The following is a 6,148-nucleotide window of genomic DNA, read 5'->3' as shown; positions in this document are numbered from 1 at the left end:
GGGGCTTGTCCATCTTCAGAAGGTCAGACATACTGCGTGTCTTGTCTATTTTGAGAGGGGCTTGTCCATCTTCGGAAGGTCAGACATACTGCATGTCTTGTCTGTTTTTAAAGGGTCTTGTCCATCTTTGGAAGGTCAGACATAGTGCATGTCTTCCGTGTTTTTAGAGGGGCTTGTCCATCTTTGGAATCTTTAAACATGATTCAGGCTTACTAGACTCAGCTCTCTGATGGGCTCAAAAATGGTCTGATTCAGCTGATTATCTGGATTTTTCTTGTTGCAAGTGAAGAAGACACTATTTTAATAGTTTTCTATGTACTACGCAAAACTAGAGGTGACCTAATAAATATTTGTCTATATTTTTAATTGTAAACATTATTTACAATAGGTACATAATATTTCACTGCAAATATCTACCACAGTTTACATGACTATTGAACTGTTTTTAACAATAAGAAAGAAATTGCAGTAAACCTATGTATGTAAGCAGCTTATATTTTAGTGACTATCATTTTCTTAAGACAGGTTCATAAATACAAAATTACTTGGTTAAAAAGAATAGGGTCAGACTGCTAGCTGATGCATTTGAATCAAATTCTACCATTGATTGCCTGTATTACTTTCAGGTAGTTGAGTAACGCTCCGTCTTATAAGGTTACTGTGACAACTATGTGAAATAGCACAAATGCAGTGCCTGAGAGTGGATCATCATAAGGTAAGCATGCAATTATTGTTAATATAATCTTTTTGTAGATTTTGACAAATGACTTTCCATAATTATTGAGCATTTTACACTATACTAAAATGTATAAAAACTGCCTGCCTTTAGAAATATTTGATACTTATTTTCATCTGGAAACTATGTTCTCTCATGTACATTTTTTTTTGGTAAGAAGGTTTTAACATTTTACTTTACATTTTTACACTTTAATTTCTGTGGTACGTTTGCAGAATGTGCAGGTTTGTTACATAGGTATACACATGCCATGGTGGTTTGCTGCATCCATCACTCTGTCATCTACATTAGGTAATTCTCCTAATGCTATCCTTCCCCTATGCTATCCCTCCCCAACCCCCACGCCCAACAGAGCCCAGTGTGTGATGTTCCCTTCCCTGTGTCCATGTGATCTCATTTTTCAACATCCACTTATGAGTAAGAACATGTGGTGTTTGGTTTCTGTTCTTGTGTCAGTTTGCTGAGAATGATGGTTTCCAGATTTATCTATGTCCCTGCAGAGGACAGGAACACATCATTGTTTATGGCTGCATAATATTCCATGGTGTATATGTGCCACATTTATCCCGTCTATCATTGATGGCATTTGGGTTAGCTCCAAGTGTTTGCTACTGTGAACAGTGCCACGATAAACATACATGCATATGTGTCTTTATAACAGAATGATTTATAATCCTTTGGGTATATACCCAGTAATGGGATTGCTGGGTCAAATGGTATTTCTAGTTCTAGATCCTTGAGGAATTACCACAGTCTTCCACAGTGGTTGAATTAATTTACACTGCCACCAATAGTGTAAAAGTGTTCCTGTCTCTACATCCACTCCAGCAACTGTTGTCTCCTGATTTTTTAATGATTGCCATTCAAATTGGTGGGAGATGGTATCCCAATGTGGTTTTGATTTGCATTTCTCTAATTACCAGTGATGATGAGCTTTTTTTCATATGTTTCTTGGCTGCATAAATGTCTTCTTTTGAGAAGTGTCTGTTCATATCTTTTGCCCACTATTTGATGTTTTTGTTTTTTTTTTTCGTGTAAATTTGTTTAAGTTCTTTGTAGATTCTAGATATTAGGACTTTGTCAGATGGGTAGACTGCAGAAGTTTTTTTCCATTCTGTTGGTTGCTGGTTCACTCTAATAATAGTTTATTTTACTATGCAGAAGCTCTTTGGTTTAATTAGATCCCATTTGTGTATTTTGGCTTTTCTTGCCATTGCTTTTGTGTTTTAGTCATGAAGTCCTTGCCTATGCCTATGTCCTGAATGGTATTGCCTAGGTTTTCTTCTAGGGTTTTTATGGTGTTAGGTCTTATGCTTAAATATTTAATCCACCTGGAGTTAACCTTCATATAACGTGTAAGGAAGGGATACAGTTTCTTCTTTCTGCATATGGCTAGCCAGTTTTCCCAACACCATTTATTAAATAGGGAATCTTTTCCCCATTGCTTGCTTTTGTCAGGTTTGTCAAAGATCAGATAGTTGTAGATGTGTGGTGTTATTTCTGAGGCCTCTGTTCTGTTCCATTGGTCTATATCTCCGTTTTGCTACCATTACCATGCTCTTTTGTTTACTGTAGACTTTTAGTATAGTTTGAAGTCAGGTAACATCCTGCCTCTTTTATTTTTTTTTGCTTAGGATTGTCTTGGCTATGTGGACTCTTTTTTGGTTCCATATGAAGTTTAAGGTGGCTTTTTCCAATTCTGTGAAGAAAGTCAATGGTAGCTTGATGGGGATAGCATTGAATCTATAAATTACTTTGGGCAGTATGGCCATTTTCACAATATTGATTCTTCCTAACCATGAGCGTGGAATGTTTTTCCATCTGTTTGTGTCCTCTCTTAGTTCCTTGAGCAGTGGTTTGTAGCTCTCCTTGAAGAGGTCCTTCACATCCCTTGTTAGTTATATTCCTAGGTATCTAATTCTCTTTGTAGCAATTGTGAATGGGAGTTCACTCATGATTTGCTCTCTGTCTAAAATTGACCGAGCAATTGGAAGCAATTTGTTACTGGTGTATAGGAATGCTTGTAATTTTTTGTACGCTGATTTTCTATCCTGAGACTTTGCTGAAGTTGCTTATCAGCTTAACGAGGTTTTGGGCTGAGATAATGGAGTCTTCTAAACATACAATCATGTCATCTGCAAATAGAGACAATTTGACTCCCTCTTTTCCAAATTAAATACACTTTATTTCTTTTTCTTGCCTGATTACCCTGGCCAGAACTTCCAATACTATGTTGAATAGGAGTGGTGAGAGAGGGCATCCTTGTCTTGTGCTGATTTTCAAAGGGAATGCTTCCAGTTTTTGCCCATTCAGTATGATATTGGCTGTGGGTTTGTCATAAATAGCTCTTATTATTTTGAGATACATTCTATCAATACCTAGTTTTTTTTTTTTTTTTTTGGAGAGTTTTTAGCATAAAGAGCTATTGAATTTTGTCAAAGGCCTTCTCTGTCGTGGTGGTTGTTTTGGTTCTGTTTATGTGATGGATAACATTTATAGATTTGCATATGTTGAACCAGCCTTGCATCCCAGGGATGAAGCCAGCTTGATCATGATAGATAAGCTTTTTGATGTGCTGCTGCATTCGGTTTGCCAGTAATTTTTTTATTGAGAATTTTCCCATCAATGTTCATCATGGATATTGGCCAGAAATGTTCTTTTTTAGTTGTGTCTCTGCCAGGTTTTGGTATCAGGATGACGTTGGTCTCACAGAATGAGTTAGGGAGGATTCCCTCTTTTTGTATTTTGTTTGGAATCATTTCAGAAGGAATGGTACCAGTTTTCTTTGTATATCTGATAGAATTTGGCTGTGTACCTGTTTGGTCCTGGACTTCTTTGGTTTAGGCTACTAATTCCCGCCTCAATTTCAGACCTTGTTATTCATTATCTATTCAGGGATTCAACTTCTTCTGGTTTGTCCTGGCAGGGGTTAAGTGTCCAGGAATTTATCTATTTCTTCTAGATTTACTGGTTTATTTGTATAGAGGTGTTGTGGTAATCTCTGATGGTAGTTTGTATTTCTGTGGGATTGGTGGTGATATCCCCTTTACCATTTTTTATTGCATCTATTTGATTCTTCTCTTCTTTTAGCCTGGTTAGTGATCTATCTATTTTGTTGATCTTTAAAAAAAAAAAAAAACAGCTCCTGGATTTGTTCAATTCTGAAAGGTTTTCTGTGTCTCTATCCTTTTTAGTTCTGCTCTGATCTTGGTTATTTCTAGTATTCTACTAGCTTTTGAATTTGATCTTACTCCTCTAGTTATTTTAATCATGACGTTAGGGGGTCAATTTTATAGCTTTCCTCACTCACTTCTCTTGTGGGCATTTAGTGCTATAAATTTTCCTCTAGACACTGCTTGAAATGTGTCCCAGAGATTCTGGTATGTTGTGTCTTTGTTCTTATTGGTTTTAAAGAACATTTTGTTTTTTCTGCCTTCATTTCATTAATTACCCGGTAGTCATTCAGGAGCAGGTTGTTCAGTTTTCAAGTAGCTGCATGGTTTTGAGTGAGTTTCTTAATCTGGAATTCTAATTTTTACACTGTGGTCTGAGAGACTGTGTGTTATGATTTCCATTACTTCCAATTGTTTGGTCAATTTTAGAATGTGTGTGATGTGGTGCTGAGAAGAATGTATATTCTGTGGATTTGGGGTGGAGAGTTCTGTGGATGTCTATTAGGACAACTTGGTCTAGATCTGAGTTCAAGTCCTGGATATCCTTGTTAATTTCTGTCTGGTTGATCTAATATTGACAGTGGAGTGTTAAAGTCTCCCACTATTATTGTGTGGGAGTATAAGTCTCTTTATAGGTCATTAAGAACTTGCTTTATGTATCTGGGTGCTTCTTTATTGGCTGCATACATATTTAGTATAGTTCGCTCTTCTTGTTGCATTGATCCCTTTACCATTATATGATGCCCTTCTTCGTGTCTTTTGATCTTTGTGTGCATAAAGTCTATTTTATCAGAGACTAGAATTGCAACCCCTGCTGTTTTTCACTATTTGCTTAGTAAATAGTCCTCTATCCCTTTATTTTGACCCTGTGTATGTCTTTGCACATGAGACGAGTCTCCTGATTACAGCACACTAATGGGTCTTGACTCTATCTAATTTGCCAATCTATGTCTTTTGATTTGGGCATTTAGCCCATTTACATTTGAGGTTAATATTGTTATGTGTGAATTTGATCCTGCCATTTTGATGCTAGCTGGTTGTTTAGCCTGTTAGTTGATGCTGTTTCTTCATAGTGTCAATGGTCTTTACAATTATTTGGTATGTTTTTGCAGTGGCTGGTACTGGTTGTTCCTTTCCATGTTTATTGCTTCCTTCAGGAGGCCTTGTAATGCGGGCCTGGTGGTGACAAAATCTCTCAGCAATTGCTTGTCCCTAAAGGATTTTATTTCTTCTTTGCTTATGAAGCTTAGTTTGGCTGAATATGAAATTCTGGGTTGAAAATTCTTTTCTTTAAGAATGTTGAATATCGGTCCCCACTTTTTTGGCTTGTAGGGTTTCTGCTGAGAGATCCATTGTGAGTAACCAGACCCTTTCTCTTTGGCTGCCCTTAGCATTTTATCCTTCATTTCAACCCTGGTGAATCTGACAATTATGTGTCTAGGTGTTGCTCTTCTCGAGGAATCTCTGTGGTGTTCTCTGTATTTCCTGAGTTTGAATGTTGGCCTGGGTTGCTACATTGAGGAAGTTCTCCTGGATAATATCCTGAAGAGTGTTTTCCAACTTGGTTTCATTCTCCCCGTCACATTCAGGTACACTGATCAAGCATAGATTAGGGCTTTTCACATAATCCCATATTTCTTGGAGGCTTTGTTCATTTCTTTTCACTCTTCTTGCCTTCTTATTTTATTTCATTGAGTTGATCTTCAATCTCTGATATCCTTTCTTCTACTTGATCCATTTGGCTATAGAAACTTTTGTATATGCTTCACAAAGTTCTTGTGCTATGTTTTTCAGCTGCATCAAGTTGTTCATATTCTTCTCTACAATGGTTATTCTGGTTAGCATTTCGTCTAACCTTTTTCAAAGGTTGTTAGCTTCCTTGTATTGCATTAGAACATGCTCATTTAGCTCAGAGACATTTTTATTACCCACCTTCTGAAGACTGCTTCTGTCAATTCATCATACTCATTCTGTATCCAGTTATGTTCTCTTGCTGGTGAAGAGCTGTGATCCTTTGGAGGAGAAGAGGCATTCTGCTTTTTGGAAATTTTAGCCTTTTTGTGCTGTTTTCTTCCCATCATCATGGATTTGTCTATCTTTGGTCTTTGAAGTTGGTGACTTGAATGGGGTGTTTGACTGGACATCCTTTATGTTAAAACTTTTTGTTTCTGTTTGTAAGTTTTCCATCTAACAGTCAAATCCCTCTGCTGCAGGTTTGCTGAAGTCCACTCTAGACCCT

This window comes from Sapajus apella, unplaced genomic scaffold (assembly GCF_009761245.1).
Source record: "Sapajus apella isolate SASKATOON/1434 unplaced genomic scaffold, GSC_monkey_1.0 scaffold81, whole genome shotgun sequence".
Lineage (NCBI taxonomy): Eukaryota > Metazoa > Chordata > Mammalia > Primates > Cebidae > Sapajus > Sapajus apella.
Note: the sequence above shows the minus strand (reverse complement) of the source record.